Below are 10760 nucleotides of genomic sequence, written 5' to 3' on the forward strand. Positions count from 1 at the left end.
ATTCCGCTCTATCCGTTCGAGTTTTGCTTCTCTAGAGAAGATGAAAGACTAAAAAAGAAAGTGTTCGCAAGGCATACCGAAAGGATACCAATTAAGCCGACCATTAATTACTAGTTTGAACACGAGGAGGGGTCAGATCCTTTATTTGATCAGACCGCTCTTAGAAAGAGAAAACAAAAGCAAACTCTCCTAGTTCCCAGCTTTAACTACTTCTTCGTAAGTGATGTAAGCTACTTTTTCGGTTTGAATAGGGGATCACCCATTTTTTATTGAAGTAGCCACGACTTTGGTCGTAGTCAGTTTAAACACATAAACTTAGTCCACTTGTAGCCATGTTGATAAAATTGAATGACTTTACTCGTCACTCGCCATCGTAAGATCATATTACCCTGTGGTCGACATTCTATTCTTTTTAGTTGTAGGTGCTCGTTCTAAGTTGATTTGAATGGGCTGAGTCTCCCATAATATTATCCATACAGTTAATCATATCATCTAGGCAATGAATGACATCATCCATTCAAAACAAGAATATAAAAAAATTAAAAATTTCAACAAACTTGTAAAATCTGATGTCATCATATAATTTATCATATCATCAAGGCAATAAATCATATCATCTAGCCTATTAATCATATCATCCTAGAAACGAATTATATCACTGAGCCTATAGAAAATATACTAAACAATATCATTCCACAGCTACTCATCCAGAATGATATCATCTAGCTAAAACAAGAATATAATGAAATACTAACGTAATATTAAAGATACCAATCATCAAGCGCGGCCCTTACAATTACTTATATCATGTAGTCATGTGTAGACAATTAATGATTATATCATCCAGGAAATTGATCATATCAATCAGTATATAGATGATATCATTCGGCTTTAAAAATGTGCGCGCATCTCACCAATGGTTCGGCGAGGCATGCTCACTCAATACTTTGTGAACGAGATATTAAAAAATTATTTATTTCATCAAAATCAATAATATTTTTTTGGAAAGATTCTAATTTAATTAAAAATACAATTTAATTTACTTCAGTTTTATTTATCTGGTTTTAGTGGTTTAATATTATCACAAAGTGTTTTATCAAATTTTATTTGTTAGATAAAATTATTTTTAAAAAAATTTAAATTTACTTATTTTTGTATGACATGGGCGTTAAGCTAGTTGTAAATTAAAACTGGACACTTTTGTCAAAAAATTAAAATTAAACAAAATAAAAAATAAAAAAACAAAACCTACACAATGCCAAGTATTGTTTACAAACAAGGGCAAAGCCAGAAATAAAAATCTAAGGAGGCCAAGACTCGGTAAAGTTAACCCAAAAAAAAAATTTAAAACCCAAAAAATGAAGGGAGAAATAAAAACGCTACGAATGGGAATCAAACTTGAGACCCCTCTTACCATATAATACTTATACTACCAACTGAGCTGTCATTGACATCACTATATTTAAGAGAAATATTTGCAACTTATTAAAAACTCCTAGGGCAAGACCACATATAGCATATATCGCCAGTTGGGCCACGGGGGGCGGGCCTCCACTAGCCACCCGTGGCTCCGCCCCTATGTACCTAGGACGGCCCCCCTTGGCTCCACCCCTGTTTACCAAGGAATGGTGGGAGTACATTTTTGTTGCAGTTGATTAGTTGATTCTATAATTGGATCACCAATAATTTGTTTTTTTCAGTAATATATATTTGATTTGAAATCATCAATAAATAAGAATGACTATGATAAAGAGCCCATGCTTATCAACTCACAAAAATAAAAATTGCCAATTAAATATTTTGTTACAAGTGGTACATGTCTAAACAATTTACAAGTGCATAACAAATTAACAAGATGCTCTACATTCTCCCCACATGTAAGTGTGTTTACAATTGAAAGTTAATTTGGAATTAGTCAATAATAATTCTCTTTGGGGCTAGACATATAATATGAGATAAATTTTAGCCCATAAAAATAGCTGTTTGATTACCTTACAAGTTCAATTGAAATTCTAACTCAAAACCAATTTATTATGAGAGTAGTTCCTCGAACTCATTTTATTATTCCTCTATCTTTTTTTTTTATTATTATTTTTTTTTTATTATGTACAACAACTTAAAAGTATATAATGAATTAATGACACATGGTTCAACTATTTTACAAAATTCAAATTTTTGCCATCTCTCCAATGATGGCAAAATTTTCGGGTTTAAATCCTCTGTCCCATTTTTCATGTTCCATTTGTGTTTTACTTAATATCATTGGTTGTAATAATTACAAGGTCTCACTTCTCAAATTTTAAAAGGCAAATAAATATTTTAAGAACCAATAATATTTAGTGGAACACCTGTGGGACACAAATTATGGGACATGATTTTCTCCCAAAATTTTCATGCGTGACACATTAAGACTTGGAAATCTATTAATTGACCTAGCATCAATTTGGGTATAAAATGATAAGATTTTATTATCTAAAAGACTAACATTCATATTGTTAGAGCAAATGGTTGATAATTAAAGTAATTAGCAAAGAACAATAAGGAAATTTGATAGTAAAAGAGACAAGAAATTGGAAGGTGGGAAAATCCTTCAAGCAATTACTTGAAGACTATAAAACCCACCCAAGAACAAGGAGAATGTTTGTATTGATTTCAATTAGTGTTTACAAGAGTAATCTCTCACTAATTTCCACTCTAAAGCACAAGGGTTTCAAGAACAAGAACCCTAGCTCTAATTGTGTTTCACTCAATTTGGGGATAATAAACAAAATAACCCTTAATGGGTATTTATACCCCCGACAGATCGGGACAGGGTACCAGGAAGGCACGGACGTGCCAAATATGGCACGGACGTGCTTCCCCTGTTCGCGTCAGCACAGACAGCCCGTAGTAAAACAGCTATAACTTCCTCGTTTCTTATCGGAATTAAGCTTATGACCTATCATTGGAAAGCTCTTGAAACAAGCTTTCACCTCCAACTTGAATCACCTCAAAACTCTAAGTAGTTTGAGAGATATTCCCATTTGAAGTTGACCCATCCAATGCTTCCTTGCTTAACACAAGCAATTCTTCCCCTTAGCTTATATGCCAAGCCTCGATTGATTCTCGAGTCACATTCCAACAATTCTCCACCTTGACAAGATAATCAATCATGTCAAGTATTCACAAAAAAAAACCATCCAAAAACAACGGATGTAACCAACATCTTCAACAAAGATGAAACCACCTACAAAAGGTGTAACCTCCCTTACAAGGGTGTCAAAAAACAACATAGCTAATAACAACCAACCAAGTTTGAGCAATGCTCAAACTTTGCAACCGGCAAAGGCTTAGTTAACATATCCGCCGGATTCTCTGAAGTATGCACCTTCCCTAGTGCAACCTTGCCACTAGCAATAGTATCTCGAATATAGTGATACTTTACATCGATGTGTTTTGTCCTCCTATGAAAAGAATTTTGATTTCTAGCCAAGTGTATAGCGCTTTGGCTATCACTATACATCATAGGAACACATCTCTCCGACCTCAACTCTCCAACAAAGCCACCAAGCCATTGGGCTTCTTTAAACCCCTCCGTTAAAGCCATGTATTCGGCTTCCGTTGTTGACAAGGCGGTCACTTCTTGCAATGCCGACCTCCAACTAATAGCCGAACCACCGAGGCAAAACACATACCCCGAAGTGGACTTCCGATCATTAAGGTCACCACCATAATCGGAATCCACATAACCAATCAAGTCATCTCCATTCCGCCCATACTCAATACAAGTGCTAGAAGTACCCTGCAAATACCGAAGAATCCACTTGACGGCTTGCCAATGTGCCTTTCCGGGATTTGCCATGTACCTACTTACCACGCTTACGGCTTGAGCAATGTCCGGTCGAGTACAAACCATTGCATACATAATACTCCCAACCGCATTGGCATAAGGAATGGATGACATGAACTCCTTGTCCTCCTTGGAATTTGGAGAATCCAAGGATGACAATTTGAAATGAGATGCTAAAGGAACGGAAACGGGCTTAGCATCCATCATATGAAATCTCTCCAAGACCTTTTCAATGTACTTTTGTTGGGATAAGTACAAACTCCGTCTCTCACGATTTCTTATGATCTCCATGCCGAGAATTTTCTTTGCCGGGCCCAAATCCTTCATTTCAAATTCCCCCTTCAACATTTCCTTCACCTTCTTGACCTCAAACATGTCTTTTGCCGCTACAAGCATATCATCAACATATAGCAAAAGATACAACAAAGAGCCATCACTCACCTTCTTCAAGTATACACAACTATCATAGTCACTTCGGGAGAAACCATGCCCCAACATACATTGGTCAAACCGTTTGTACCATTGCCGAGGTGATTGTTTCAAACCATACAAGGATTTCTTTAACAAGCATACATGCTCCTCCTTACCCTCAACAACAAAACCATCCGGTTGCCGCATGTAGATTTCCTCCTCAAGCTCTCCATGCAAGAATGCAGTTTTCACATCTAATTGCTCCAACTCCAAATCATGCATGGCAACAAGAGCAAGTAGTGAACGTATAGAAGTGTGCCTTACCACCGGTGAGAAAATTTCATTGTAGTCGATTCCTGGGACTTGGCTAAAACCACATGCTACAACACTTGCTTTGCACCTTGGCTCCTCAATTCCCGGGATTCCCTCTTTGTACTTGTAGACCCATTTGCAATCAACAATTTTCTTGCCCCGTGGTTTCTCTACAAGCTTCCATGTTTGATTCTTGTGAAGAGATTCCATCTCTTCTTCCATGGCCAATTGCCATCTTTTAGAGTCAACACACTCCATTGCTTCGGTATATGAAGATGGCTCAAGATCGACTACATCACTAGCAACATTCAATGCATAGGCCGCCATCTCCTCAAATCCGAACCGGACCGGAGGCTTTATAGGCCTCTTAGCCCGTCCATGTGCTAGGCTTGATTTTTGCACTTGGTGGGAAGATTGTTCCTTCCTAGGTGTGGTGGCCTTCCTAGGGGAGGAAGTGGAAGGAACATCTCCACCTTTTTGTGGTGTCTCTACACCAACATCATCATCAAGAACTTCATCAACCTTCTCATGAGTATCAACACCGTCATCATTCTCCACCTCCTTCTCGGCAAGCTCAAAAGAAGAAGTATCACCCTTTTGAAGAAATACAGACTCATTAAAGGTAACATCTCGGCTAGTGATGATTCTTGATGTGCTAGGGTCCTAAAGTCTATAACCCTTGACCCCATCCGTGTATCCTAAGAAGATACACTTCTTTGCTCTAGGCTCCAACTTCCCGTCATTCACATATGCATAAGCCGGGCAACCGAAAACTCTCAATCCGGAATAATCTCCCGGTGAACCCGACCACATCTCCTCCGCCGTCTTCAACCCAAGAGCGGTGTGTGGTGATCGGTTTGCCACATGAGCCGCCATTTTCACCGCTTCGGCCCAAAATCCCTTGCTTAGCCCCGCTTGGAACAACATACATCGAGCCTTTTCAAGCAAAGTCCTATTCATCCTTTCCGCCACTCCATTTTGTTGTGGTCTACCGGTACAAGTGCGATGACGAGCAATGCCAAGTTTCTTGCAAAACTTGGTGAATTCTTTCTCTACAAACTCGAGCCCATTATCCGTTCGCAACCTCTTTATTTGCCTTCCGGTTTGCTTCTCAATCAAGGTTTTCCAATCTTGGAACTCCTCAAAGACTTGATCTTTGCTTTTCAAGAAGAAAACCCACACCTTCCGTGAATAATCATCAATAAAGGTGAGCAAATAGCGGTGACCACCCAAGGATGGCTTTCTAGAAGGACCCCATAAATCCGAGTGAATATAATCAAGTGTACCCTTGGTTCTATGTGTGGCCGCCTTGAAGCTAACCCTTCTTTGTTTCCCGAACACACAATGCTCACAAAATTCCATAGAACCCGTAGCTTGATTTCCCAATAGACCTCTCTTGGACAATTCCGACAAACCTCTTTCACTCATGTGCCCAAGCCTCATATGCCACAACTTCGTATTATCGGACTCGGACATTGACGAAGACACCGCCGATGCCGAACCCTCAACCGTCGACCCGATTAACTCATAGAGTGAGCCAATCTTCTTGCCTTTCATCACAACTTGAGCCCCCAAAGCAACCTTAAGCTCACCCTTTTCAAGAGTGCACCGGCAACCATTGCTATCCAAAGTTCCCAATGAGATCAAGTTCTTAGTCATATCCGGAACATGACGCACATTTGATAGAGTGCGGACCATTCCATCAAACATCTTGATCCTAACCGCCCCAATCCCGGCAACCTTGCAAGCCGCACTATTGCCCATTAATACCACTCCACCTTGAACACTATCATAAGTAGAGAACCAATGTCGATTGGGAGTGATATGATGAGAACACCCCGAATCAAGTATCCATTTGTCATTGGACCTTGAATTCGATTCAACTGCAAGAAGAATTGAATCATCACTATCACTATGAGCCACCGCCGCCGAATCGTCATGGTAAGATGTGCTAGCAACACTCTTACCTTTATCCTTTTTCCCCTTCTCCGGGCAAAACTTCCGAATGTGGCCTTTCTTACGGCAAGCATGACAAACAACATTCTTAAGCTTAGATTTTGATCTAGACTTAGAAGTACCGGATTTAGCACCGAAATTGTTCCTCTCCTTTGGTCTACCTCTCGCAACAAGACCTTCACCACCATGAACAAGGTCATCATTTCTAGTTAATTGATTTTCAATTAACTCCCTTTGCAACAACGCACTCCTAACATCCTCAAGTGACAATTCATCTCTACCATACAAAACCGTCTCTCTAAAATGCTTATAATCGGGAGGCAATGAACACAACAAACGTATAGCTAAATCTTCATCATCTAAAGTAACATCTATATTATGCAAGTCCATAACTATAGAATCAAACTCATCAAGATGAGATTTCAAGGATTTACCTTCTTCAAGTTTGAGGTCATGTAGTTTGCTCTTCAACAAAAGTCGATTGGTTACCGATTTTGTCATGTAAAGCGACTCAAGCTTCAACCATAACCCCGCTGCCGTTGTTTCCTTCGCTACCTCCCTCAACACCTCATTAGAAACGCTCAATTGAATCAAGGAGAGAGCTTTCTTGTCTAACTTTAAGAACTCCTCCTCCGACATAGCCGAAGGCTTCTTCTTAATCCCAAGCATTGCCTCATCCAAGCCATTTTGAACCAAAATGGCATTCATCTTCAACTTCCATAACCCAAAGTTGATTGACCTATCAAATTTCTCAATATCAAATTTTGAACCTCCCATGGCCAAAATACCTTCAATTTTCAATCAACCAAGAACAAGCCCTAATTTTACCCAAGGATCTAACCTAGCTCTGATACCAATTTGTTAGAGCAAATGGTTGATAATTAAAGTAATTAGCAAAGAACAATAAGGAAATTTGATAGTAAAAGAGACAAGAAATTGGAAAGTGGGAAAATCCTTCAAGCAATTACTTGAAGACTATAAAACCCACCCAAGAACAAGGAGAATGTTTGTATTGATTTCAATTAGTGTTTACAAGAGTAATCTCTCACTAATTTCCACTCTAAAGCACAAGGGTTTCAAGAACAAGAACCCTAGCTCTAATTGTGTTTCACTCAATTTGGGGATAATAAACAAAATAACCCTTAATGGGTATTTATACCCCCGACAGATCGGGACAGGGTACCAGGAAGGCACGGACGTGCCAAATATGGCACGGACGTGCCAAATATGGCACGGACGTGCTTCCCCTGTTCGCGTCAGCACAGACAGCCCGTAGTAAAACAGCTATAACTTCCTCGTTTCTTATCGGAATTAAGCTTATGACCTATCATTGGAAAGCTCTTGAAACAAGCTTTCACCTCCAACTTGAATCACCTCAAAACTCTAAGTAGTTTGAGAGATATGCCCAGTTGAAGTTGACCCATCCAATGCTTCCTTGCTTAACACAAGCAATTCTTCCCCTTAGCTTATATGCCAAGCCTCGATTGATTCTCGAGTCACATTCCAACACATATAAGCTGATTGGTGGCGTAATTATTGATGAATCACAGACTAAGACGAGAGCTTACTTGAATAGATGATCACGCAATTGGTATAACCTATCACATTATGTAGGCAAAGCCAACAAATATTGCTACATCATGAAAGTCTCTTGATGTTGATGTTGCGGTGTAGAGCTTCTAAGAGATGAAAAAACTTTAAGCCTTGTAAACTCCGTATTTCCTAAGTTTCACGTTTCTGTTTTGACATTGCATGTTTGTTTGTCATGCACATCTTTGAACATTTAATATAATAAATATTTATCAGTAATAAAATTTTATACTCCCTCCGCTTTTTTATTTTATTTTTTGTTTTGCATTACTTTGGATTGCACAAAATTATAGAAAAATAATATAATATTATGAGTGGGTGAATAAATTATTATTATAGTATGAAGTTACCAAAAATAGAAGTGATGCATTTAAAATAACCCCAAAAAATAGAAAGTGATGCAAATAAAAAAAACCGAAGGGAGTATTGTTAAAGCATTCAATGAGACGAATCAAGCAAAATCCAGGCCATTAATACTATATTCTTTATTTCTAATGGAAATTATTAGAAATTAAGTTATAAATTGTTCCAAAATTACACAAAAACATAAAAAGAAACGATGGGTGTATTATTACTACTCCATCTTTTTTTTTAAGTGCCCAATTTGACTAGCATGTATGCCAACACAAATTTTTGGCTTATAAGAATAAATTATAAAAACTTGATATTCAGAAAACAACGTACACATTGAAACGATTCCAACCCGTATGACTATATATATAGAGCAGCGACATAAATCCAAGTGATGTATATATGTTGAGCCCATGAGAAAACCTACATGTGAGTGGTGTGTTATCCCACATTGGTTGAGTCTATAAGTGAGAGTTTTGTATTGGGATGTGTATCTCACATTGAAGAAATAAGAAAGTTGTGTCCACTTTATAAGGCTAAGGGGCTACTCCCCTTATTATCATATGGTTTTGAGGTGGAAGGTCATTGGTCGTATAAAGTGGACAGTTGTTACGGGTGTGACCCAGGCCCTTTATCAATGTACGTGAATAATGCTTTGTTGCCCTCTAAAGTAGAGGAAGAATCACTTGACAAATTGTCCAGGAATCCATAAAGTAAAAACCAATAAGCTAATTAAGCACTTCAATTCTTTGAAACTTGAAAGAGCAATCTACTCTAATGATTTCATTACGTGTTACTGGGGGTGAGCAAAAAATTAGGGTACCTTGATCTGGTACCGGATCCTGTTAGGAACCGTAAGTTTCGATTCACCTATACAAGAGGATTCGGTTCCGAGAAACAAAATGGGGAACCTGTTGTAGCAGGTTTTAGTTCTCAATTTTTTGGAACCGGAACCTGTAGGGTACAATTACAATTATAAATATATGTATTGAATTTTTCAACAATTATATTAGCTTGTTTTATTTGCGAATTATAAACATTATAAATTAGTAACTATCTAGGTTTTTATACGAAAATCTACAAAAAAAAAAAAAAATTATTAAATATATTACAAGACAGGGTATGTATCCTGAATCGAAATCGAAACCTGTAGGTTTCGGTTCCGGTTTCGATTCTCAATTTCCAGGACCCTGTTCAATAGGTTCCGGTTCCCAATTTGAAGAACGTGTTGCAACAAGTTTTGATTTCGGTTCTAATTTTAGAAATTTTAACAAGGTACCCTCTTATGCTCCCCCCTAGATGTTACTGTGTCACGTAGATAATGAACACATAGTTATTGAGGTTTGAGGCATATCTAGTGTAAATCTACTAGCTACTATGATTATATTTGATTCTCTTGGTCTGAATGACCGATGATAGCTTATTATTGTTAAATTGATGCACTTTTAAAAGCACAGTCATGAAATTCAAAAAAAGCACAGTCATGGTTTATTTATTTATTTTTTTTTTCAATGTTTGGTTTTAAAATATTATATTTTCATAATAATACAGATTTTCAACAATAAGCAAGATAGGTCTATATGGGATAGTTTGAAATTAGTCGAATTATTGCTTAAATATTCAATATTATTATATTCATCAATAATAGTATTATCAAAGTATGGTGTAGTGACCCACTGACCCTAAAAATTACTTGTATGTTATATGGAAATAATCTTAAGAAAACAAAGACTTAAATCTTATTCTTTCTATATGAAGTTCAACGGAATTTTTAATTGAAGTTAAACATTTTTTGTTTATTAAGATAAATTAGTTTCATGCTTAAAATTCATTATTTAATACAGTACTATATATGTGTTAGTAGTTTCTAACTGGCTAAATTAAGTAACTAATTGTGGTGTGTCTGTGTCGCATTAACATTTCGAAAGAAGGGACCGCTGCACGATACAACTCCACAATTATTATTGTTTTACGTACTCGTGGCTTTGAGAATTGTCCATAGGTAAAAGGCAAATTATTGACACAAATGGGTGAGCTTGTTGTGTTGCGTCAAATATTAATAATAACTTCAATTAACAATCCATGAACCATTAGCATGTTTTACAATTGAAATAATAATTATGGGCTAGCTCAACTTAGGCTATGCTAGTCCTATTGGCTAGTGTCACCTTTGCTAATGCCTATACCTATTGAATGCGACTTAATTGAACTTATTTTCATACGTAGTAATAACAAACCCTTGTGATTTCTATAATTATAACGGGGTTTAATTCAATTATAACAATATCAAATTACATATATATTCTTCATT

The sequence above is a fragment of the Chenopodium album genome, chromosome 19 (genome assembly GCF_948465745.1).
Source record: "Chenopodium album chromosome 19, dcCheAlbu1.1, whole genome shotgun sequence".
NCBI lineage: Eukaryota > Viridiplantae > Streptophyta > Magnoliopsida > Caryophyllales > Amaranthaceae > Chenopodium > Chenopodium album.